We start from the raw sequence: 27,516 nt of genomic DNA, 5'->3' as shown, positions 1-27,516 counted from the left end.
GGGAGAGGGAGAGTTAAACTAAGCATTCCTGGCCTCTGTTTGTCAAAGGCTGGAGATGGATGGCACAAGACAAATCACCTGATCATTGTCTTCAGTCCACCCCTTCCAGGGCACTTGGCGCTGGCCATTGTTGGCAGACAGGCTACTGGGCTAGATGGCCTTTTGGTCTGACCCAGTACGGCCATTCTTATGTTCTTATGTCTTGGGGAAATTCTATATAAAGAATGGGAAACAATCAACATCGTCTTCAGCTGACCTTTGAAATGGTCTCTCTGCTTTAGGAGGATATATATGAAGAACCCTGAAAACAAATAACTCTAAGGACACAAAACTATTAGACCCAGGCTAGAGAAACAATCAGCTTTGTCTTGAAAGATTTTAACTGAAATAAGGACTAGGTTGAAAATTATGATATGTAACAACTTCTCTTAGGTTATGTCTACACTACAAAGTTTTTGCACAAAAACCGGTGGAGCATCCACACCTCAAGCACATTTTTGCATAAGAAAATCAACAGAAGAGAAGGCTTTTTCTGGTAGAGTTATTCCTCTTCCCTTTTTGTTCTACAGCTCTTGCGCAAAAAGGCATGTGTGGATGCTCTGGAGGGGTTTTTGCACAAGAAACACCTATCGGAAAAAGCTCAGGTGCTCTGATGAATGGCAAGAGCGTCTATGCAGTGTGGACACTCTCTTGTGCAAAAGCACATTGCTTTTGCTATGTGCTTTGAGGTCTGGCCACGCTTTTGCACAAGAAGTTTTTGCACAAGAATTCTTCAGCAAAAGGTTTCTTGCACAAAAACTCTGCAGTGTAGACTAAGCCTTAGTGTATTAGGGTTAATTAGAGTGTTTTGTTTATTTTGGCATAATATCTTACTTTGATCTTCCTGCTTTCACTTGCAACCACTTAAATCCTACTTTTATACTTAATAAACACTTTTTTTTTATTATCAAGCCCAGTGTAAATAATTGTTACCTGGGGAGAGCAACATCTGTGAATTTCTCTCTTTGATAAATAGAGTGAACATATTTACGAGCTTCCTCTGTGTTTAACTTTTATATGGAGAAATACTAATTTATTTGGGGGCTTGGTCCCTTTTGAGGGATGTGTTCCTGCGAGCTGTTAAGTCCTTATAGTTGAGCCCTTCTAGAGCTGTAGTGGTTCAGTGTCCGTGTTGCCTTGCTGGAGAGTTGTTGACCCAACTGTGTGTCTTAGCAGGGGGAGATCAGAACTTCTGACCCAGTGGGACAGGGAGTGGAGTGCCTTAGAGGACAGGTAGGCAGGCTTAGTGGCATGATCAGCACACTGGGCATGATCAGTGCAGGCTTAGTGGCATGATCAGTGCCTCAAGAGGACTCTGTGATCGAAACAGTTACACACAAATCTGTAAAACTCAGATGCTGTGTGTGTGTGTGTGTGTGTGTGTGTGTGTGTAGAAAAATCAGGCAAAACAAAGTTTGAGAAAAGTGTGGTCTTGTTGCAGGTGCTGTATTGTCCCGCTCCTGAGGTGGTGTGCTCAGAAGAAGTGGAGAAAAGGAATTTGTATAAATAGTTACATCAAGTTTTTATGGTGACTGGGATTGGAACAGGAAATAGGATGGAAAGGGAAATACTTTGTCTTGTCTCCTGGGGGTGTCACTGCTTGGAACAAGTTGGGAAAGTCCCAGTGAAGCTAATTCCCACTAGAAGCTTCATTTTTCCCTGCAAGTTCCTGGGCTTGGAGCAGCAGGCCCCATGGCCTGGCACACTCTCACCTGGTAGCAGAGGCTCCACACGCACGTTACTAAGCTTAGGTAGTGCCCTTAGCTGATGGTGTGTCTGAGGTCACTTGTGCACCTGCTCCTTTAATCTGACGGGTGCAAGGGGGGAACAGAATGGGGTGGGGGGAGGCAGGGAATGGGCAGGCTAAGGAGGCATGGGCTGAATGTGAGCCTGTCATGTTACTGGATTTTGAGGGGAGCAGCCAGGTCACTGCTGCACCCATAGGTGGGGGTGTTGGCCCCAGAAAATGGTTAAAGTGGGGCCATGTGGGGGTGTTGAATAGACGCTCACTGTCTGCTAATCCTATGTACGCTGTTTATGTGTTTGTATAATGTCTGTGTGTGCAATTATAAGCATGTACTTGTATGGATACTGAATATTTCAGTGCATGTGGTTGAGCATTGGGCAGGGCCCGGCCTATGGACATGCTAATCAGCAAGGCCCTGTGGGACAATGGCACTCAATGGGCCAAGGACACACCTAAAGAATGAGGGTGACTCACACCTAAGAGCTACCAGCAGTGAACACAGGAATAAGCCGGGGACCAGATGACCTGCGATAGCCAAGAAGAGACGAGGAAGGAGGGATAAATAGGCCATGTGGTGGTCTCCATCTTGTTCTCAGCTCAGCACTTCATCCCAGAGGCAGCAATGCAGGGATCGAAGAGCTGGAAAGACCTGTGAACCCATCCTGATCCTAGGATGTGCAACAAGGACTCTTAAGCCAGCAGCTGTAACATCTCTGCTAGAGCCTGCATCGAGGACTGGGAGATTCGATGCATGTAATGTACTATTCTTTAACAACCTTACTCTCATGCTTTTCTTTACTGTAATAATAAACCTTTAGATGTTAGATGCTAAAGGATTGGCCCAGCGTGATTTGTGGGTAAGGTCCAGAGGGTAAATTGACCAGGGATCTGTGGCTGGTTTCTTGGAACCGGACAGAACTTGTTTGGGGAAGGTGAGATTGGGTGCTAGGACCCCCCACCTATGTATGAGGCCCTGGGCCATCTGGGGCACGGATATTGCTGGGGTGTCGGAGGGGTTTTGCTCGTGAGGCTTCAGGCAGATTGCTGAAGCGCTCTGAGACTGGTTTGTGGCCTGTTTGGAGAGGTCACCAGTCTGGGGGCTGTAAGGAGCCCCAGATTTGAGCAATTCGCCCTGAGCGGACGCCCTCAGCTGTGCCCAGATACGGCCCGGTCCGTCACAGAGCCTTAGCAGGAAACTATCCAATCACCTCCTGCCTCCAGCTCTGTACAGGGCAGGGGCCACCTGGCAACAGTGCTTTCACCAATACTAGCACAAGCTCTGCTCTGATCCCCTAAGCATAGCCAGGTCCTGTTCCCTAACAGAGTCCTCCATGCGATGGTAGTACAATGATAAACCACAGTGATATGAGCACTGCCCACTTGAGGGCATTGGGTAGCTGGTGCTGCATCCTGTCCCTAGGCGGGGGTGGCGAGCATCAGGATGGCTAGTCTGTTGTGCTCTACATTCCTTGAATTCGTCTCCATGTTTGCTGAATTCCCTGTGCCTACAGTACAGGGGTGGCACGGAGGAGCCTGTCTGAGCCTCCTGTGATGTTTGCCTTTAACAGGATCAGTGCTGGTTGGGTGACGGGAAGTTTGTCCCTGCAGGAAGTGTCTGTGGAAACTATACCCCATGCATCTTTTGGTGCAGTCATCAGGGGGAAAGTTTGACTGTTCATCATAAAGTTCAAAATGCAAACCCCCAAACTTTCAGGGGTTAAAATTATGGAGGAAAATAAACACTTTCCATGAAAATGCTAGTTTAGACAAACACCAAGTTCTCCACCCCTGGGAGAAGTTTGAGGGGCATTTTCAATAGCCCCTAACCAATGCTTTATTTGGCAGTGCACACTATTGGTGTGATTATGACATCTAAGGGTACATCTACACAGCAACTTTGTTTCAAAATAATTAGCGTTATTTCAAAATAACTTAGTCCACATCTACACAGCAGGCAGTTATTGTGAAATAATGTCAAAGTATTGTCAAGCTGGAGGACTTTTTACTCTGACTCCTGTAACCCTTAGGCTACGTCTAGACTGGCATGATTTTCCGCAAATGTTTTTAACGGAAAAGAGCGTCTAGATTGGCACGGACACTTTTCTGCAAAAGTACGTTTTGCGGTAAAGCGTCCGTGCCAATCTAGATGCGCTTTTGCGCAAAAAAGCCCCGATCGCCATTTTCGCAATCGGGGCTTTTTTGCGCAAAATAAATCTGAGCTTTTGCGCAAAAGGACTTTTGCCCAACTGGGAGCAGCATAGTATTTCCGCAAGAAGCACTGATTTCAGACAGTAGGAAGTCAGTGTTCTTGAGGAAATTCAAGCGGCTAGTGTAGACAGCTGGCAAGTTTTTCCGCAAAAGCAGCTGCTTTTGTGGAAAAACTTGCCAGTCTAGACATAGATTCATTGTATGAGGAGTAAGGGAAGTCAACGGAAGAGTGCTCTTTTTTTAAAAATAAGTGCTGTGTAGATGCTTCCAATTTTGAAATAAGCACTGCAACTGACATAGCTCAATTTGCATAGCTTATTTTGAGTTAAGTCCTGCAGTATAGACACAACCTGGCATAGGACTGCAGACTAAGCAGGTACCAATGGCTTTAATTCCAATGTGGAGATGCTTAAGGCCATCATTGCTGTTGGAAGGCTGCTTGAAGCTGGGCAAGTCGGAAAAGACAAGAAAAGTCATGTTCCTAGTAGCCCAGCTTCATTCAGTGCAAGGGTTTGTCTGGAGTCCCTGCTCTCTTTACATCCCCTTTGCTTGCTGCTTTCATATTTAAGGCTGGTGCTCCATGGCAGACATTGGTAAAGGGCTGTGGAGGAACCTCACCAGGTTTGGTTTTTTGAATTAATGGATAAAAAGTGTCACCTTTTGTTAGCAAAGACATGGGGAGCATGGAATGTGGTGCATATTATTTTGGCATGGTGCACTGGAAAACCTCTCCTCTGTCTGCCATAACGTGCTTTGTGACACATTCATAATTAATATAGGCTCTAAACTGCCCTCCTTCAGGGAGAGCAGGTCAGCTCTTACATGGCAGAGACCACACGGGCTGCTAAGATTTCTTTGTCAGCTTTAGGAGATGTCTCTTAGCATCATCTTTTCCAGCTCCCTCTTCACTCCTCCAAGATCCACTCCCCAGCCAGGGCCTTGCCTCCATCTCTTTCTCCTTGGTCCCTGCGTGGCCATGTACACAGGCAATCACCTTTCTTCCTTGCAACTCTCTCTTCAACCCTGGCTCTCCCCCGGCCTTTGGTGGATTTTAACCCCTTGCCTCCCCAGCTCTTTCTGCAGGAACCTCCTAGGGATACTTCATCTGCTTGCTCCTTGTCTCTTGCAAACTCCCCTTTGCTGCACCTGTAGGCTCACCGCAGGGAAGGCATTCCTCCCCCACCCCGCCGGAATCCATAGTGGGCCATCCTTCGGCATATGCAGAATACACAGCTGTGTAGGGCACTGCTAAATCTACATCAAGTGCTCCACATTTAGTGGCACCCTAGGCAGCTGTGGATGCCTAGAACCAACGCTGCAGGATGGGTACAGAAAGGTGCAGGCAGTACTGGCTCCTGCAGCCAGCCCAGCCCATCATGGCTGTGCCCAGTCGCTGCTCATCCACTCCACCTTGCAGGGGTCATGTCTCTGGGAGGGCTGGGGGCCAAGGCTTGGGACAGGTGTGGAGCTGGGAGTGGAATCCCATGAGGCAGCTGGGACTCCAGGTGAGGGGCCAGTAGCATCTGGGAATCCATGAAAAATGTGGGGGTACTGGAGTACCCCCTATTTTCAAGCCTAAGCCTTCTTTCCCTGCTCCTGCGACCACTGCCCTACGTGCAGCCCCCATCCTGTGGGGTGGCTTCTTCTCCATCCCTCCATTCCCCCCACTTCCATGTAGGGCACTATAAACCATAGGGATGGGCCTGGGGGGGAGATTCAAAGTCCCAGACCATTTGCTTTCCTATACCCTGCTTTTTTCCCTGCAGAGCTGACAACTCACTCCACAGCCTGATAGAGTTCTTGCCTGCCTTCAGGGGTCCCTTCAACACTTCTCTTCTGCAACGGGAGACCGTCTGGGCTCAGAGCATTCAGCTCATGCTGAGCAGTGACCACAAGTCATTTTCTGCTGGCTTCTTGGAAGCTTGCGTGTAATGAGCTGCTGGGTCCCCTCCAGCATCTTGGTGCATGTGTCTGACCCACATAAATTACCATCTCAACTGGCACTTTGCTAGCAGCCTCTGTAGGAAAGGCTGGGCCCTGGGGATAGTCTGGTCTCTGTGGAAAGGTGGAGGCAAGGTGGGGGAAAGCCTGGGGCCATGCAGTGGGTGCTTTTTGTGCAGGGAGGACTGTGAAGTGAATCTCGGGGCTGTCAGACTGCACAATCCAAAGTTCAGCATGAACATCTTCATGGCGTCTGCGGAACACGTGGTGTGCAAGCAGGCGTCTGTTGTGTGTCCATCAGAAGCCAAGAACTAGTGCTTGAGTGGAACCATTTGCATGGCTACAAATTTCTGCACATTCTGATCCAAGCAATCTTGCATCTCGGTGCATTTTTTAAGACTAATTAAGCTGCCTGACACTTGTGCATTCCTTGCTTTTCCGGACTTCCTCACACTTGTGTTGCATATTTCGATAATTAAGCTTCAAAGCACAATAACAACAATTGTGATTCCCCCTCCCCTCCCAAACGCTTCTTTTCAGCCTCCTATGATTCTCTGTGACCTCAGAGGCTAAAGCACTCAAGTTGCCCTTGAAGACAAAAAGAGAAAGTCTTGTCTGAGGGGAAGTCAGTATCTATCCAATTTTCAGCTGCCGTCACATCGAAATGAGAAATCTGAGGCAGAGCCAGGCACAAATGGCTGATAACAGACTTTCAGGTGAACCTCTTCACTTATCACTTCAGGGGTCACCTCTGTTTCTAAAGACTTGTTTTCCTTAAAAAAAAAGATTGCTTAGGACATTTAATGGTGTGGTGTTGTGATAACGGAACCCAACGTGGCATTTGTTCGCTGCCTGGAGACACAGAGGCTCCCAATGTTACGATGCCAGAATTTGTTTCTAAAATTACCTCATGAACTGAATCACCAAAAGATGAAATATATAAAATTCTCTCTGAGGGGTTTTTCCTGGTCTTCCCCTTGTGTGGGCATGCCAGGCCCAGAAAGCCACTCTGGCTGTGCCAGGCGGGAGGAGAAGTGGCATACAGAGTTGCGGATGGGGCCAGTCAAGGTAAGCAAATGGCCAATGGGTATGAGATAATTTTGGTTTCAAACAGTACGTTTGATACATGCAGAGCCAGGCACACAGATTGGCACACAGGTTAGTTCAGCAAATCGCTGCTGTTTTGTGCAGGAATAAATAATGAACCTTATTTAAAAGAAGAAAAAAGTTCCACTGTCTACAAGCCTCACTGTCGCCCAGAAGGGAGCAGCGGCACCATGGCGGGGTCTGAGAGCACCTCCTGCAGGGCTGATTACTGTGGCCAGCACAGGGATGCTGGGGATACCGGGCCAGCTCTCTGATGGGAAGATGCCTGACTCAAATGTGATTGCAACGGTCCAGTTCTGTCACTGGGGCTTGGCTTATCACCTCGGCAGAGGGACTCCACTAGGAGAGCGGGTGTGACACCACTAGAGGAAAGGAGGCATGACAACCCCTATGTCCTCACTGCAGAAGTGACCAGGATGCCTCTCTGTAACATATTTCAACTGACTCCATCCCCAAACCAGTGCAGGACTGTTTCCTAGTGTGATGTCTGGGCTTCACTTCAGCCACAGCTGAAATATTTTACTCCCATAGGAACTCAGGTGCCTTCCACAGGGCTAAAGCCCTGATCCACGGCATCTCTCATGGGTCAGACGCCCTGACTCCTGGGCCCTTCTCAGGTCAGATGCCCTGAGTCCCAGAGTTTAGGAAATACTCAGTGAGAATTTAAGCCCCATGTGTTTTCAAGTGACTGGTCCAAACCAAGTGTTAGGTGCACAGACAGTGTGGTTCCCCCTACTCTGGTGAAACTGTTCAGCATCTAATAGGCCTCCTTTGAGTAGGCAGTGATTTTAGTTATTATTCATTTATTGTGTAATGCTGTAATTATGTTATAGCACATGCATTGTATGCCCATTAAAGTTAATTAGTAGAATCATAAAAGCATAAAATAGTTCCTCTAAATACCAAACTATAGACTAGCCACGAGGAAAACAATCTGAAGTACAAAAGCTTGTAAACTTTAACTTAGATACTTTTGGCCTTGAAAAGAAAGAATGATAACCGAAGTGATCAAAAAATAACCTAATGCTTTAAGATTATAGGAGAAAAAGTACCAAGCTGTACAAACCCATCAAACCTGAACACTATTGTCAGAAATGTAAGTATAACTACAGTAGACTTCCGATATCCGGAACCTATGGGACCTAGGTGGTGCCAGATTATCAGATATGCCGGAGTATCAGTATCTATAAGCTGGTTATGTATATACTGTATACAGTATATACTGTATATAAAGTGTTCTTAACCCTTTTTAGTGTACATACTGTATACTGTAATGTTTTAGTTTTTTTAACCCTTTTTTACCCTTTTTGCTCAGTTCAGCTGCTGACGCTGTTGCCTTGTGACTCATTTTTTGCCGAAGCTCACTCACTAGGCTCTTGCCATTTTGATGCCGGACTATCAGGAGTGCTGGACTATTGGATGCCGGACTATTGGAGTTTTACTGTATATTTGTAACTTGTGCATAGGTCTAGACTGAATTTCCATATTCCTGGGTAATAATAACTGTAACTGTAACTTTAATAAAACTTACAAAATAAATTAAATCACATACTGGTGAGTGTATGTGTGGTCACTAACTTTGGAGTTTATGTGTTCCTAACAACTCTAAATTTAAAGCAAGTAGCAAAGGTAACTTCCATTCCATTAACCTTAAACCTGTAGCTACCAAACCCAAACCCATGGTAATATAACATCTCCTTATACAATTTACTTTAAATCAGATAAAAGGCTACATTTTCAAGAAGATGATTTTTTTTATATTTAATCTAAAATATCTCTAAGTTTTCTCTAAGTTTCATGCCGTCTCTTCTGTCTAAGTCCAATGTCTTCCTGAGTATAATGCTTTCAGTGTTCTGCAAATATGGGATGTCTGTAAGGAACCAGTGTTTGCTTAGCTGAGCTCAGGGTGCCGACTAGCAGTCACACCAAATCAAGGGAAAAGAGAAACTGTCACCTGCTGGCTTTGAGAGGTGAGATCTCTGTATAGGCCACACAAAATAGCATTGGTCTCTTTTGGTGCCATACTATATTGCAAAATCAGGTTTGCTTTGATGCCACCTTTCACCCTGAGATCTTTCTTCACATTTTGGCTTTCCAGGCTTTTACTTCTCACAGAGTCTTTCATTTCCAACTCAACGTTGACATCCTGGGTTGTGACAGAGGAACAACTTCTTAGGTCTCCCTGCCCACATGCCCTGGTACAATCTCTAGGCTACATTGTGGAGTGAACCATAGCACTGGACAGAGGGCACAACGGATCTGCATTGCCCCTTGGAAGATCCAGGAGGCACTACTAGGCTGTGTCTACACTGGCAAGTTATTCCGGAAAATCAGCCGCTTTTCCTGAAAAACTTGCCAGCTGTCTAAACTGGCCGCTTGAATTTCCGCAAAAGCACTGATGATCTAATGTAAAATCATCAGTGCTTTTCCGGAAAAACTATGCTGCTCCCGTTCGGGCAAAAGTCTTTTTCCGAAAACTGTTCCGGAAAAGGGCCAGTGTAGACAGCACAGTAGTGTTTTCCGCAAAAAAGCCCTGACCGCAAAAATGACTATCGGGGCTTTTTTGCGGAAAAGCACGTCTAGATTGACCACGGACGCTTTTCCAGAAAAAGTGCTTTTCCTGAAAAGCGTCCTGCCAATCTAGATGCGCTTTTCCGAAAATGCTTTTAACGGAAAACTTTTCCGTTAAAAGCATTTCCGGAAAATCATGCCAGTGTAGACGTGGCCCTAGAGTTCAGTGAGATACTTCCTCCCTCCTGCTCCGGTTAGCACGCCTGCCAAATTCCACTGACATAGAGACAAGAGATTGCAAATTAGCATAAATGTTCATTGATTTGCATAAATTCAGGCACAGACAATCAGATTCCTGCGTCTTCCTCTTTTTAAGATGCCCCTGCAATGGGGAGATAATTTTTGGCAGTGGAGAGTGCTACGTAGGTGACATATACTGTATGTGAAACCAGTCACCTCCACGCCATATTTCCAATATTGTTCCTACCCTCCTTCACCGTGTCGTGTCCCAAGTAGTTGAGGGTGGGGGGGGGGGGGGGGGAGAAGGGGAGTCTCATTGCTAGCTCAAGAATTTGGAATAGCTATGTGTTCTGGTAAAAACACTTCAAGATTCTGTGCTAGAAAGTTGGGGATGAAACCAAATGCATTCCCTGTCTCTTTTTTCCCTGCAAAGTGTTTCCTCTCTGGTATTTGGGAAAAGCCAGGAAAATCCACACATGGTCCCCAAAAGTTCCCCATAGCACAGGTGAGCAGGATCTGAGAAAGAGGGATTGGAGCTATAGGGATGTTAAGGAAAGAGAAAGATTTGCTTAGAATTACATTGTTATCCGAGAGGCCCTGGGCACAGCCAGTAGACAACCCTAAGACTTTAGTGCCATAGCTGGGAACTGTCTAGGAACAAAGGAGGTTAAAGACCACCCATTCACCCACCCCTGAATTTGCAGGTTTCTAAGGCTGTTAAATCCAAATGGACAAGAAAACCCCAGAAATGTCTAACTTGGCAGCTTTCTGGATTGTGGTGAGTGTCCAGCAGCTTCTGGGGGTTTGAGACTAAACAGGCCGACCGAGCAACCAGCTGATCTCCAGGCTATTTTCCCATTTGTTCTATCATTCCGGAGTCCCATGGCCAAAAATGCTGCCAAGGAAAGCATCCTCTGTCTGTGCTTTGCCAGTTGCTTGCAGATGCAAACCCAGATGGCAAATCCACAATACCTTCTCCCAGTTCTTTTTACAGCCTTCTCTCACATTGGAAGTGGAGTGAGTGTTTGCTGCTTACGCATAGAGAGCCTGGGGTTTCTAGTTTAGGAAAAGAAGGAGCAGACAATCACCGGCTTGTCTGGCTCCGTGTTTTGATTAACCCATTCACAGCTCCAGCATCAAAGGTCCATGGGACTCAGAAAGAGAGTAGTGATGCTGGCATGTCTGTGTAAGTGTGTCTTTTAACAGCCAGCGACGCTTTTCTTCGATCTAATGAGACTGGACCCAACCTTGCCCTGCCGTGCACCCCAGGCTCACCTATACGCCTGTTGGAAGATGGCTCTTTCTAGTTGCTGTGAGAGTCACTTCTGCTTGCACCATTCCATCAATCTGTGCCCGGTTTGCTCCATGTGATAAAGCTTCCTGTAAGCCCAGACGGGTGAGCACTTCTCACATGTAAGTCAGGCTGACAATGCCACAAAGAGGGATCGGGGAGCACAAAGATTCTAGACTGCGGGGGTCCTCCTTTGCTTATTCTGGACTCTTCCTTTCATCGGTAAGGACCCTAACCCCTGTGTACCTGTATCCTATTGGGGTGATGGTGTGGGATGGAGCTTTTTATGGGATGGGGCTCATAGAGATTAGCAGTTTCTGGTTAATTTCCACCCTATGGGTTCTTATTTCAAAACTCAAATGTGGCTTCTGATACCCATCTCCTCTCTTCTAGCCTGTTGGCATCCTCTCCTGTCTGCCTTGTCAACCTGATTCCTAATGCACCAGGAAATTTGCCAGTGTGTTCCTAAGGTATGTCTGCACAGCCAAGGAAGACTTACAGCTGGCCTATGCCCAGTTGTCTGCACAGCAGTGAAAAAGTCCGCAACCTCAGTTGAGCAGCACGGGCTAGCTACAGGCTTGTCTTTGCTGTGGCTCCCTTGAGTGCCTAAGACACATTAGAGACCAGATTGGATTTCACAAGAGGAGGAAAGCGAGTGATAGGGAATCTGGCAGCTGGTGCAGGACCTGCTAGATTGCAGAGGGTCCTGGTGGTGGGGTGGATGAAAGTACAGTGAGTTCGGGGTACAAAGAGGCAACAGGGAGATGGATGGCAGATTCAGACACGATGCTGGATGTAGCAGGGGAATGGGACAGCTGGGCTGGCAGGGACTGTGGGATATGCTATTTGGCTTTCCAGGGTTGGAACAGGGCAGGGCAGGTGTGTGCACATGTGGGGAGGGGTGGCGTATATCAGCATGGAGGAATGCTGGCAGGACTGCAGGTGAGAAGAAGCGGATACAGCATCTGCTGCCCTTCTGCCCAGCTGTAACCACTGCTCTGATCTCCTGCTTTCACGTGAGCCCACTTCATCTGATGTGAATAAATAAACCTGGTGATAGGGGAGTGTAATTGAAGTGTAGCGAGACCCTTCTCTGTGGCATCGGAGGGTGCAAAGCTGTAATAAGCATCCTGCTCAGATGCCAGGAGTTATTGAGGTTGCTCCGTATCTATGACAGTTTAATCAGAATTTGAAAATCAGGGACATTATGTTTTGCACCTGCTCATGGAAAAAATGGTTTGTATAGCTCCCCGGTCTTGGCTCTGCTATGCACAAGCCAGGACACGCAGAGTATATAATTCATCAGGGGAGGTGGGGGTGGGGATGGAGGTGGGGGAAGAAGTGGAATGGAATTACACCATGAATGAAGACTAAGCCAGAATGAGGCTTAATGTTATACTGGATGTGGGGAACATGTCTCCTCCTAGCCAGCCTCATCAGATACCAGGCAGCTGACACAAATGAAGATCTTCAGACTTCGACTTCGGAGGGGCCCTTTTCACTGAACACCACAGGGGCCTTAAAGTGAATGTGCCAAAGGAAGGAAGGATGCCCCCATCCCTTTGGATAACAAGGATTATTGGGGAAAACTTTTCTCTTTTCTATACTCCAGTTCTGTCTGATGGGGAGACTTTCTTGCTTATGCTGTGCATTTGTTTACCCTATTTTTAGCCTTTTAAATGCATGGAATAAATATAGCCAGAAGCTTTAGCATACAAAGTCATTAACTTTTAAGTGGCCTCAACATCTGTGCAAGGGCCCAAGTCCTTAGTCATAAAGGGAAAAAATGGACTGATCTTTGATTTCTAAGGCATCGAACAAAGCTAAAGAAGTGAATTCAGCAGAAATTGGAACACATGGACGTGCATTTTCTTGTGGAACAACAGAGGAAAGGTGCAATAAAGAGAGTGTTTATTATCTATCCCCCACATGAGGGAGAAGTCTCAGTCACCAGGACATTTACATACAGCAGAGTAGTAAAAAGCTTCACACAGAAACTGCACAAGTGGGTTATTTACAGCTCAAGAACTCTACAATTTACTCATCACAGTGACATTAAAAGAGTGCGTATTTTTAGAACTCTCTCTCTCTCTCTCTCTCTCTCTCTCTCTTTCTCTCTCTCTCTCTCTCTCTCTCACACACACACAGTGTTCACCATAAAAAAACAAACATTCATTTACCACACATGCCAGCATTTTTTTCTCTTATTAAGATAGGGGACAACTGCTGTGTGTACACATGTATCTGAGGATAGATAGATAGATAGATAGATAGATAGATAGATAGATAGATAGATAGATAGATAGACTGTGTGTAAATAGATAGATAGAATGTGTGTGTATAGAGAGAAAGAGAGAGAGAATGTGTGTGGATAGATAGATAATGTAAATTCATTTCAAAGTATGTTAAACTCGTGTTTATTTCTTCTAAGTAGCCATTCTATCCTACACTCACTTCTTTTTACTGAGAAACAGTTTTCCACAAAAATGTTCTCAAGTTTGTCACTGCCTTTGCTTCTAGGCTGCTCTCTTCCATTTTGTGTTTGCTTTCTGCGAACATTCCTGTGATTCAGTGCAATTGGCAACAATGTGTGCAGAAAGTGACTCTCAAAGTCAAAAGTGAGACTAATTACAGAAACTGAATTTTAGACTTGTCTGCACAACAGCTTGTGCTCTTATCCAAGCAGGGAGCAGGAGCAACACCATATGACGTGAAAACGCCTGAACAGTGAATCCTTGCAGAGAACTTTTGGTACCCAACCCCCAGAGTTAAAATAAATCCACAAAAGGGGGATAAATGCGTCTGATTAAAGACAAAATCTGTGCAAGTTGTGATCTGGGCCTGGAGATTCCACGGGAAGAAAAGGAAGATAAAATATTCATGGCAATTTATTTGCTCAGCTCTGCTGATAAGCAATGACCGTGTTGAAACAGCCATAAAACTTCTACAGCTTTTCTTCCTTTTAAAATTTAGACAACAGACCTTCACTTCTCTCTCTGCTCTGCTCTGGGCAGGGGCATATCCAGTGGTGAGCAGAGCTGTCTAAGAGATTTTCACACAGCAGCCGCAGCAGACTCCTTTTTATCTCTAGACTTGGCTGGGCTTCCTAGGGGAGTAACATTTACATCCCTGCCACTGCCCATCACCAGGGCTTGCTTACTGCAGCCCTGCCTGCGCAACATGCTTCACTCCAGCCATGGAATTTCATCACTGGGCTATGAAAAGGGAAACACTCTTAAAGATATAGACAGAGAGACCATCATAGTTCCTGCTGCTCCGGCCCATGTCCCTGGGAACTGTTTGTCAACCTCCAGAAGAACAACATGGTTGTGGAGCTGGATGCAAACTGGAGAAAACCAAGGACTCTCCTGAACCACTGCCCCAAAACCAGCAGCCCTCTTCCTTCTCCTGCAGCCCCAGAGAGGTGGGGAAGGAACTGAGAGCTTTTTGTTGTGCCAAAGGGAATAAAAGGACCTGGAGTTGCTGCCCCCCGACATAAACCCGTCGCAGGCTCCAATAGAGCCTGTGAAGCCCCATCAGCAAGCCAAGAGGCAGGGGAAGTAGAGGTACATGTCCAGAGCCTTGGCTGGGAGGGTGCAATTGTTACTCTTATTCACATCAGTGATGTGGGGAATTTGCTGTCTTTGCACAGCATGCTGCATCCCAGTCAGAGTGCACAGGGCACTGATACTGCCCTCAGCTTCATAAGAACTTAAGAACAGCCACACTGGGTCAGAGCAAGGTCCATCTAGCCCAGTGTCCTGTCTGCCCACAGTGGCCAATGCCAGGTGCCCCACAGGGAGTGAACACAACAGGGAATCTTCATGTGAACCCTCCCCTGTCACCCATTCCCAGCTTCTGGCAAACAGAGGCCAGGGACACTACCCCTGCCCATCCTGGCTAACAGCCATTGGTGGACCTAACCTCCATGAACTTATCTACCTCCTTTTTAAACCCTATTAGGCTATGTGTAGACTACAGAGTTTTGTCAGAAAAACTGCTGTTTTTCTGGAAAAACATGAGTTACGTCTACATGGGAACAGTGTTCTTTTGACAGTAAATCGAAAGAACAGGGGTTTTTTGCACAATTGATAATCCTCATTCTACGAGGAAGAAAACTTTCTGCAAAAGAGCTCTTTTGCCAAAAGGCGTGTGTGGACGTGGAAGAGGGAATTCTTTCAGAAAAAGAGGGAAGAGGAAAACGCACAGGTGCCCTGGTGGCCATTGTATCCATAGTAATTACAGCTTACATGCGAGATAGCATCCAGGCAGTGTGGCTTTTGCAGTGTGGATGCTTTTTTTCGCAAGAAGTTTTTTTTGGATGATCTCTTCTGAAAAAAGCTTTTTCTGCAGCAAGCCTGTAATCTAGACAGCTTTAAAGTCCTGGCCTTCACAATATCCTCTGGCAAAGAGTTCCACAGATTGACTGTATGAGGTGTGAAGAAATATTTCCTTTTGTTCATGGATAGTTGGTGAAGGCAGGGCTGGGAGAGGCAATTCCCCAGCCTCCACCTCCAGTCACACCCCTTCTGCTGAGGCCCCACCCCTTCCCTGCCCCCCATGGGCAGGCGGGGCAGTGCCCCACATGCGCACTCCGCCCTCCTAACCACAGGGAGGTGATGGGAGCAGTGGGTGCGTGCTTGACCCAGACTTCCCAGCCCCTGAGAGGGAGAAGGGTGAGCAGCACAGCCCCAGACTTCCCAGCCACAGAGGAGGGAATGCCACGTGACCTGGTGCAGCTCAAACTCTCCAGCTCTGGTGCACCAGAGAAGGGAGGAGGATGCACCTTATGGCCCGGCCTAGCCTCTCTGGCCCTGGAGCACTGGGAAGGCAGGCACTGGGAGCAGCAATATTCTGCCCCCAGAATGCCTACAGCAGGTGTTTTGGGCGTGGAGGATGGGTGGAGCTATGTCTGGTGGTTTGGGAAGTCAAAGTCTTCCCCCACCTAGCATACCGGATGCCCATTCTTTTGTATATTTTAAATCTGCTACCTATTAATTTCATTTGGTGACCCCTAGTTCTTGTGTTATAGGAATAAGTAAATAACTTTTCCTTATTCACTTTTTCCATACCAGTCATGATTTTATAGACCTCTAGCATATCCCCCCCTTTAATCTCCTCTTTTCTAACCTGAAAAGTCCCAGTCTCTTTAATCTCTCCTCATATGGGACCAGTTCCAAACCCCTAATCATTTTAGTTGCCTTTTTTTGAACCTTTTCCAAGGGCAATATATCTTTTTGGAGATGAGGCAACCACATCTGTATGCAGTATTCAAGATGTGGTTATGCCATGGTTTTAGATGGAGGCAATAAGATATTTTCTGTCTTATTCTCTCTCCCAGCCTCTCTGAGGTCCTCCTCTAGTTCCCCCTTTACCAACACAAGGGTTTCCGGCTACTTAGCCTGACCTGTTTGGCCCTTTGCCGCTTGGTGCCTCCTGCTATCATCTCTTGTGTTTTATTGCCTTTCCCCTCCCGCCCCAAATGCAGCCATGCCAGCCTGCATTGCTCATGATTCATCCAGCAGCTCTGCAGAAATGGGCAGGGCCTGGGGCCAGCTCTGTAGCAAAAGATGAATTGTGAATTCCTCAGACCCATATAGTTGGCTCTCGATGCAGCCACACATCAGGGGACACAAGGCTTTGGTAGTGCACAGCCGATGTAATTTCCTTTCTTTCTGCTAAGCCATTTCATTTTTCCATTGCTGCTCCCAGTTATTTTACTTCCATCCACCCCACATTAGCTTCTCAGGGCTCTGAAAACATTCTTCTGTCTGCTCTTTTATGCCCCCCTCCCCTGGCCAGACAGTACATGTTTCTCTTGGCATTTCTACCACTTGCCACTTGGGAAGGCGGGCAGAGAGATTTCTCTCTTCAAGGATTTCATGTCCCTAGGAGTGTGTGCATCCCACTAAAGAGTGCATACTGCTGACAGAAAGCACCTTCTCTGAAGACCTCTATGGACCCCATAGGATTCTCTCTGTAAATGTTTTCCCATTGCTGGAGAGATGTGATAATACTTGGATGAGCCCACTTGTAAAGAACTTGTCACTCTGGAAGATTCCACTTGGAAGTCCTTAATACCACGAACACTTCCTTTAGGAAATGGACAATTCTCCATTTCTTCATACACAGAAATACTCTGAGAACAGTATATCTATGGTGCTTCTTCCCAAAAGACTCCTCTGGCTTTCAGGATTCTTCATCCATGACACAAGAACTTCAGGGGGACTGGAAAGGATTTCTTTCTTCAATGTATTTTCTACTTTAGTTGCTGGGGCTCATCCCAAGACACAGGTGTGCATTGCCACTTTTATCACTTTGATCTAATCAGTGCCGTTTGTGGTAATACGTTGGGCACTCGGTGATAGAGCTGACCTTTGTGGTAAGTCCCAAGCCTTTTTCATGATTACAGATGCTCTGTGCCATGCTGATTTCACCGCTGACGCCTGAGCTACTCTTGCCAGAATGTGCTGTTTTGCTTGATGTCTGATTTCTGACAGGTTTCATGTTGCATACTGGCCTTTCTCATACCAGTGCTAGCATGGGCATGGGAATCTTGCCAAGCTGAGAACTTACTACAGACTTACATGGAATAATAGAACACACCGGCTCCACCTGCCAGCCAGACACAGATTTTCTTTGGGTGGGCCTAAGGTGTTTGCTGCCTTTTCCTAAAGTTTAAGCAGCTAATCTTACAGAAAAGCATAAAGAATCTCAACACAGAAAAGCCTGGTTAAGGGTGCATGACAACGGAGCCCATAACTGGAGAAGTCTGGTTCCCACTCACACCAGGGTAACTGTCTTGGTGACTGTGGATGCCTGGAAACCTTGATGAAGTTGGTACCACAAAGCAGTGGGTAAGCAGAAAACAGAATTAAAATTATGGTGCTTTTCTTACTGAAGAAAGCTCAGGCTGTAATCCCAGACCCAGACCGAGTCTGGGTACAAACACACCAAAGTTCAGGGTCATTGGTTGGGCCCACCTCTAAGGGTATGTCTACACTACCTCGCTAGTTTGAACTGGGGGGGGGGGGGGTAATGTAGTCATATGGAGTTGCAAATGAAGCCCGGGGTTTGAATTTCCTGGGCTTCATTTGCATAAAGCCAGCCGGCGCCATTTTTAAATGCCGGCTAGTTCGGACCCCGTGCCGCGCGGCTACACGCGGCACGGACTAGCTAGTTCAGATTAGGCTTCCTAATCCGAACTAGCTGTACACCTCGTTCCATGAGGCATACAGCTAGTTCGGATTAGGAAGCCTAATCCGAACTAGCTAGTCTGTGCCGCGTGTAGCCGCGCGGCATGGGGGCCGAATTAGCCGGCATTTAAAAATGGCGGCGCCCGGCTTATGCAAATGAAGCCCGGGAAATTCAAATCCCGGGCTTCATTTGCAACTCCGTATGACTACATTACCCCCCCCTAGTTCAAACTAGGGGGGTAGTGTTGACGTACCCTGAGATCTACAAGAATAAACACTCCTTGCCTTTCACAACATGGAGTGTGCTCCAGGCTATGTGTGTCTGTCCCTATGGGTATGTCTACACTACCCTCCTAGTTCGAACTAGGAGGGTAATGTATGCATACCGCACTTGCTAATGAAGCCCGGGATTTGAATTTCCCGGGCTTCATTAGCATAAGCGGGGAGCCGCCATTTTTAAATCCCCGCTGCTTCGAACCCCGTGTAGCGCGGCTACACGGGGCTCGAACTAGGTAGTTCGGACTAGGGTGCCTATTCCGAACTACCGGTACACCTCGTTTCACGAGGAGTAACGGTAGTTCGGAATAGGACCCTAGTCCGAACTACCTAGTTCGAGCCCCGTGTAGCCGCGCTACACGGGGTTCGAAGCAGCGGGGATTTAAAAATGGCGGCTCCCCGCTTATGCTAATGAAGCCCGGGAAATTCAAATCCCGGGCTTCATTAGCAAGTGCGGTATGCATACATTACCCCGCTAGTTCGAACTAGCGGGGTAGTGTAGACATACCCTATGTTAGGAAACAGCTCAGAATGAACAACATCAGTTTCACTGGCATCTGTATCCAAGCACAATGCTCTGGAAGGTAGCCCCAGCAATTGTGTCCAGTGAGGTTCTGTGTACTGGCCTGGTTTCACCTTGCCCCCTCTGACTCTTCCAAAGTAAATAAAAACTGCATATATAAATTGCCATCAGTGGTGACTATGATGGGCAAAGGGGGAAGCACCTTCGGCATAGAAGTGCTGAGCAGGCTCAGGGGAGGTAGAAAGGGAGGCTCCCGCCTGATACCCCTAGGGTTGCAGGGTGACTGGTATTGACCCAGACAGTCTGGTACTTTCGCCTCCTGTCCGGTAAAAAAATTCAGAAAATACCGGACACTTGACAACCCTACAACACACTTGGCAACTGGGCCCAGACCCCGGCCTCCCACTTCCCGGGCCCCGACAGCCCCAACCCCCGAACCTCCTGCTTACCTGGTTCTGCAGGGAAGCTGCGTTCTGGCTTGATCAAGAAAACAAAGTGGCCACTGGCAAAAAGCCAAAAGACCAAGGGGAAGCAATGCCTTCCCAGGGTCTTAGTGCTCAACCTCTCCTCTGTTCCTATCCCTAGCCTGACTCTGCATGCACTCTGAAAGGGGCCATGCTGTTTTAATGCTGTTTTATTATTTCATTTTTTTTCTCAACAACTTTGGTGTCCCCCCCCCTTTTTCCCCCTCAACAGAATTTTTCCCCCGGTGGTTTTTTTTGGTGGTGGTGGTGGGAGGATGGGGGGTATTTGGTATTTTTGGTTAAACCATCTGGCAACCCTAGATACCCCCCAGGGGTGTGCAGGAGGCCAGGGCAAGGTTGACACGGAAGGTCTCTGGGCTGGGACCCAGAGTAGTGGTTGTGGCTGGGTCCCCCTTGCACTGCACCTTGCTACCAGGGAGAGTGGCCTGTATAGACTGTGGCTTCCTCTGAGCTGAGGAGCTAGACTTTGGGACTGCAGTTGGCTGTGGTGGCAGAGGGGGAGGCTGAAGGCTGCTGATATCCCCGGAAAGAGGTGAGAGACCAGTGTGGTGGCACCGCTGGAGGGCAGCGTCCTGAAGAGGGCACCGTGGTCCTGGGCTCAATGTGGGTGCAGAGCCAGAGCGTGGAGAGAGCGCGCAGCAATGGTGGGTGAGACACCAGCCAGAAGGGAGGCCCTGCTGAGGACTGAGCTAATTCCCAGACTGACCAATGGGAAACGCCATGGTGGTGAATTGAGACCTGCTATAGCCTCTATCTACCACTAAGAGACTCTCGATCAGGGCGGGCAATAAGTTTTGATGGTGGGGGGGCCACTCCAAGAATTTGGAAAGTGGTCAAGGGCCGCACTCTTCCATGCTATTAACGGAGGAGATGCAGGGTCTGGGACAGAGGATGGGTGCAGAAGGGAGCTTGGGGAAAGGGAGGGAGTTTGGGGGAAGGAGAGTGTTGTGACCTGGGGCACTGAACTGGGGTACAGGAGGGGGTGCAGGGGTTTGGGTTGTGCGCTAGGGCAGGAGGGGTTTGTGATCGGGCAGGGAATTGGGGTGCCGGATCTGGTAGGGGGCAGAGGATCTGGATGTGTGGAGTAGGGAGCAGGAGTGGGGGGCAGAGGGTTGGGGAAGGGAGGGACTGAGGAGCCCATTTCTGAATCAGCCTCCCTGCCTGCCCCACTCCCCACACACGCACAGGCTGCAGCATGTGCTCTGGAGCCTTCCCTCCCCCTGTGCTTCATGGCTGCCTGTTACTGAAACAGACAGCTCCCATTGGACAGTTTCTGGCCAGAAACCGGCCAATGGGATTGTGCTGGGGCAGGGAGCAGCTCCTAAAGCTTCCCCCCTCCCCTCTGGACTCACAATTTGTAAAGAAAAACCGCCCACAGCCGCATTTCTGAGGGGCGAGCGGGTGGGGCGAAGGAAGTGGGCAGCCTGCTTGGGGCTCCCCACAGCATCCGCAGGCCAGATCTGGTATCTTGGCGGGCTGGATCTGGTAGTAGCCTGAGGGCTCCGATGCACAAACTATCACCTTGTTTGATTTCCCAGCCTTTCCTCTCGGAAGAGTTCTGCCCTCCCAAATTAGGCCCTGCTCCACAGCCCTTTTTTGTCAGTGGGAGTTTGAAACCCACAGAGGCTCCAGCCTTTTCTTGGTAATTAGAAACATCCTAAGGAAGAGCCCACGTCTCTGTGAGTGGAAGAGCTGGAAGGCCCAGCTAGGGACACGCAGGGGTTTGGTGGGAAATGCTGATACAAACATGTTTCAGGTCTCAGGATCACAGGCCTGTGTGAGTGAGACCTTCATCAGCCTCCTGAGAGGCTGCCACACCATCGTCCTATTGTATGTCTAGCAGTTTTCATTCAGAGAAACCTACATGAAATGTCTCCAGCTTCAGTCAGTCCAGCTGGTGAACACTGAAGAGGACTGGAATGGATGCCATGTAGCATGGTGAATTCTGATGGTGGGGATAGGAACATGGCTGTCAAAAACCCTGAGGAGCAGTAGAATCATGTTTACTGCAGTTGGGACACTTGGCCGTGGACACATTAATATGTGCATGTTCAGTAAGCAGATGCATCCATTTTGTCCATAAATATTACCTTAATTTAAATCCAGGTGGTACAGCATAAGAGACAGTTTAGAAATTATGTAGCTTTCTGACTGATGAGCTCTATTACTGTTGCCATCATTCCACTAATAATTATGCCCATGCACAGCTCTGCATTTAATCGCGCCAGAAGATGGATTCATGTTTCCTGCAGGCGTGCTGGATGAAATGACTACCCTTTCTTTCACAGTTCTGTTTGCAGAGTTCCCCACATTCCTGTTACGGACTCTGCCTCGCTCAGATTTCTGAACAGCCCTGAGTGGTTCTCTGGGTCATGTTTGGACTCTCATCAGGATGTGGTCGTGGAAGCAGGGCTATTCAGAGAGCTCCAAGAATAATGGCTTAATTTTTATGAGCTTGAAAGCAAGCAAGCTCACTTTGAGTCCCATGAGATGGCCAGTCAGTTACTGCCCAACACACACGCACAGTGGACTGGTTCTGTGCTCACATACACTGGTGTGAATTGGGAATAACTCTGCAGAGGTCAATGGAATTACACTGGTTGCACATGGTGCCCTTGGACTTGTACCGTAAATCCAGGAAGGGCTGAGTGCCCACAAGAGGACTGGTGTTTGGTACGCTCCGGGAGAACCCCTTCCATATGCCTTTTGCACCTTTGGGCCCACTGCAGGAAAGAGGCTGTTAATGGGAAAAACTGTAAAGCCACTGCCTTTGCCATTCTCCAGATGCCCAGAAGGCTTAGCTCCTCGCTGCAGGGCCGTGTGTGTGCCAGGGTGTAGAGAGCTCCTGGGAGCTGCCCTTGGGAGTGGAGGCGAGAAGACACAGGGGCCCTCGCCCACTGACTCATTTCCAAAATGACTGAATTAAAGTTGCACTTAAATCCACATCAGCCCTTCCAATGAACAGTCCTAATGCTATTGACCGACTGATTTGTTGCCTAAGCCCTTTGGGAGCAGCCTGTCACTAAACCGCAAATGCCAGGACTGCGGTAATGGTAAGAGAGTGACACCCAAGCTAGGGGAGATTCCCGCCACTCCGGCTTTTATCCCAAAACTGCTTCTAGAGAAGGGTTGTGTCACAGCGGCAGCTTCCAGCACAATACTCATGCAACCAAAGGCCACATTGGGGTCTACCTGCTCAGTGCACCCCCTAAATGGAATGCATCATCCCAGCACATGGTACCAGGCAGTGGTTAGTGGGAAGAGTCACCCAGGCCCTGCAATGTGTGGGAGAATATCTAACCCCTTATCTCTAGGGAGAGGGGCAGATGTATGGGGATAACTCCCATTTGGGCTGCATTTCCAAGAAAAGTACACGCAATCTCCTCTTGTGTTTATTCCTTGGTCTCTCCCCTCAGCCTGCCAACAAGAGATTAAAATTATGCCAGGGGGGTTTGTCATACAGAAATGGCCTACTACCCACCAACTCAGTTCACACTGGGGACTGAGCAGCTGTCAGAGGGGAGTGGCTTTGGGTTGCTACTGTTGCTTTCAAGATTTGAACCAGTGATCACAGGCACTGGCTTTTGTTCCCCAGTGCCTAGCTGCTTGGTACTTGCATCAAGTCCATAGCAAGCCCCAAAACAGCCTCCACACCATGCTCTCTTTTCTGTCCTTCTTGTAGCTGGGCCTGACCATGTAGGATTATTTGGTATAAATAGTCCCTCCTGCTGGGAGACCAAATAGCACATGGAAAGTTTCAGTGCAAAGCAAACGCTTTAGCTGGTTTATGAATCCTGAATGCAGGGCTTTCCAGCAAAGCTCACCCTCACAAGGCTTAATTGTTCCAACACTAGCAGGAACCACTGGTGGTTCATTAAGATGGTGTCTTAAGAAAGTCTTACACAGAACAAAAGTGGCGAAAAGAGCCAGCACCACTCCAACAACTGTCCGCTTGGCCCCACCCCGTGCAAACACAAGATGCTTGGCACATGTTACATTTGCATCTACTTTGCTGAGATCAGTAATTTTGCACAGCGTGTCTATAAACTTCTCAAAATGAAATTCCATCAGCGTTTTGAGACATGCCCAGACTATCCAGGTCTGGCTAATGTGCCCATTACCAGTGTGTCTACAAGCAGATGGTGTCCAGACAAGAGGGTACCAAGTGTTTTGTCCAATGGGACACTTGGATTTAGCAGGCAGATCTTAATTTCCAACTATGGCTCACTTTTTGCTTTTTAATAAGAGCAGTAAATTTTTCTACAGCACCTAAGACTGTTTATTGATATGAACTTTCCCCAGAGGGTAGCTGATTTAATAGCACTGTGCAACCCAGACAGGCAATTTGGTTGAAAAGGAGTATAAGCTCCCAGGATAAAGTGATGATTCACTGGTGTAAATGCTGAGAATCCCCATTGACTTCACCAGGTTTACACTCATCTAAATATGGAGTAAGAGCAGCATTTAATCTCATTCTTAGGAGCTCTATTGATTTGGCTTCTTAAATTGCAGAAATGCCTAACATAATTCCTGCCAATATCTACCTAGATGGAGATATAAACACAGAGTAATGGTTTATTCCTCTGTTATAGTTTGGTTTTAATTACAAAAGGCCAGAATTTCCCATACAATTTCAACTGAAATGAGAGAAAAAGGTCAAAACACAAGGGGCCTTGTACATCTCTAATCCCATAATGGAGAGCCATGCACGGCTCTAATGTTTGAACAATCAGCATAGACTTTTGTTATGAAGACCAACATGTGAGGTAAGAAGGGGAAAGGCTTTTAGATCTATTAGAACACGGGAGTGCTGGGAATGGCAGGGGAATGATGATGGGAAAATTAAAATTCAGCTCCAGCAGAAGGTTGTAGTGCTTCCACTTGCAGCTCAGTGCATCGATCTGTTCCAGCATTTGACTTTCAACCATGACAAAACTGTGGGCAAATTAATTGTTCTCCAGGATATTAGGCATCAGAGTCTATTAATCCTCTCTGGAGTCGGATGCTCCATGAATACTAATGAAAACGGAGAGCTGCAGTCATGTCTTCCCCAGTCTGACTCAATGCTGCTGCTGTTGCTGCTGCTTTCATGAGCGGGGGGAAAGCCCTGAGCACTAGTCAGCCATTTGCTGCTTTTATTCAGATTTAAGGCTGATTACAATGGGAAAGAATTGTGTAATATGGCAAATCCTCCTCTTCCCGCCGAGGAGGATCGGAACATCAGAAGGTGTGAGAGGCAAGTGCTAGGTATTTTCTGCAAGGAAAAAGCGAAAGACATAAGCTATTTATGCTAATTCAATACTGTACTCAGACATGTAAGGAACAGCTCAAGAAATCATTACTTAATTACACCTCTATGTTGTACTTGCTTCGCCTTGTGTCCTGATCCCCCCCGTCCTCTCCCACACATTTTTAGAATGTGGATGAAGGAGATCATTTTATTTATTGTTTTTCAATTATGTGAAATTTCTGTCAGCTCTTTGGAGAAAGAGAGCTTTCCCCCTCCTCTTTGTTTTTCTTTAAAAACACCCCACTACTTCTTGAGAGAAAGGAGCAATGCCTACTGGAATCTCTGCAGATTACAGAAATATGCAGATTAGTGCTAAGTAGGAAAGGAAATGGAGGCTGCAAGAAAAGCAAACTGAAGCTCTTTTACCTTCACTAATGTTGCATGGTAATAACTATTTGGAATTCCAGCCTAGCTTTAATTGTGCAAACTGAAGTCAAATCGGCAAAATTTAAGTGAACATTCTCTCAAACCTTTGGCCAGTGGATCCAATCTGTGTTAATCCAACTTCTTGTGTTTTTTCTTTAGAATAAGGTTCCACTTAAGCAGCAAAAAGTGAGCATTAATATTGGAGATGGGGGGCGGGAATAAGAAATCTTTATTGATAACCTACTGGTATGTTCTTATTTAAATACCTGGAAGCGTCCAGTAGATCAAAATGAGAGGATATTATATTTACCGTATTGCATCCTTTGGTCTAGTTTTTTGCCTTGCGATCACACCGCACTGTATTTGCTTGTTAAGGAATGTGGCAATGTTTGAATCTGCAGTGAAATAGCAGGTCTGAAAAATCTGGGTAATGGAGAGACCACGAACAGGTTGCCAGGCAGTTTGTTTGTTCAATAGGGTAATCGGTAAGGTATGAATCACTGCCGAAGGTTTGCCCTGTGCTGATGCAGACAAACATCAAAGAAAAACTCTGCAAATTGCCCAGCCTTGCAATTTCTGTAAGCCTATCTATGAGCAGAGCACATGTGGGGGTCCCTGGCTCTCACCCACTTTACTCACTGTTACTGGAATCCATACTTACTTCTCCAGAAGTTCCACTCTTCAGCAGAATGGAAATACTGCAGTCGAATGAGAGCAAAGCTATTAGCTTGCACTCTAACTGAGAAGATATTTATGTCTGTGCAAACACAGCACGCGCCTTCCGCATGATTTGGAGCTAAATGCAGTGTTACTTAATTAATGCATATGTAACACACGAGGCTATTACACCTATTAGAGCTCTTGGACAATTAAAATTCCAGTGGTCTTCTCTACAGATGGGTGTCCAAGACAAATGTCTGAAATTCTCCTCTGTTCATATTCAGTTGGATAGGGATTTAAAAAATATATATGTTTTTTCAGGTTTGCTTCGGTTTATAAGAGTAAACATTACCCGGAATGTCAGGCAGAGCATAGATTTTTGTCCCTAGGGAGACAATGAAAACACATCACCAAACTACCTCCTTCTCCCTCTGAACAACATGCATTGCCTCAGAGCCACAGCTGAAGCAAAAGGAGCATGTATGGAGCTGGGGTAACTCCTTCCAGAAGCAAGCCCTCTTGAGTTTCCATCATGGCATAGCAGTGGCAGCAGAAGTCTGAGAATGCAGTGGAATTGGAGGTTGGGGAGAAGGCCACAGAGCAATAGAAATGACCATGTCGGCCCACTCACTGCAAATGAGAAACTGAGATGGACTATGAAGTCATACCTGTGACAAGTTGGAAAGCAGGAGAACAGTGGGGAAGCACATGTCCTAGTTCCTGCAATACCCCGGCCATACCATTTCCAGCTCTGCTTTGTGACCATTTTAATAAACTGTACGGCTGTGTCTACACTGGCCACTTATATGGAATTAGCATAAATCAGCCGCTTTTCTGGAATAACTTGCCAGCTGTCTACACTGGCCCCTTGAATTTCCGGAAAAGCACTGACGATCTACTGTAAGAAATCAGCCGCTTTTCCAGAAATACTATGCTGCTCCCATTCGGGCAAAAGTCCTTTTTCCGGAAAACTGTTCCGGAAAAGGGCCAGTGTAGACAGCACAGTTGTGTTTTCTGCAAAAAAGCCCCGATCGCGAAAATGACGATCGGGGCTTTTTTGCAGAAAAGCGCGTCTAGATTGGCCACAGACGCTTTTCCGGAAAAAGTGCTTTTCTGGAAAAGCATCCTGCCAATCTAGACGCACTTTTTCCGGAAATACTTATAACGGAAAACTGTTCTGTTTTAAGCATTTCTGGAAAAGGGTGCCAGTGTAGACGTAGCTTACAAGGCTGTGGCTTCCAGCTTGGCAAACCAGTACAGAAGAAATTTCCACCTTTTCTGATGTTTGAAACAGTTCAGTGGACTCAGTTTTGCTGTTCTCGTTCCACTGCTCAGAACTGGAAATCCTGTGAGTGACCAGGATAGAGCAGAAAACTTGCTCTCAAGAAGATTTCAAACCAGGAAGACTCAGCTTTCAAACTTTTTAATGCTTGTCTAGGGCCCTGCTGTTAGTTCTGGTGGAGTCTGCAGCACTGCACATCACAACACTAATTATCAATAACTCCAGGAAGGGACAGCGATGCTGCTCTGTGATTTGTGAGTGTATGTGACCAGTTTGCCTCTGTGCTGAGCCACAGATGAGATGAGTTCTCACAGCCCTCAGCTGCAGAGTCATGGCCCTTTACCACAAGCCACT

Source organism: Pelodiscus sinensis, chromosome Z, assembly GCF_052426305.1.
Source record: "Pelodiscus sinensis isolate ZL-2025 chromosome Z, ASM5242630v1, whole genome shotgun sequence".
NCBI lineage: Eukaryota > Metazoa > Chordata > Testudines > Trionychidae > Pelodiscus > Pelodiscus sinensis.
This window is presented reverse-complemented; position numbering follows the sequence as displayed.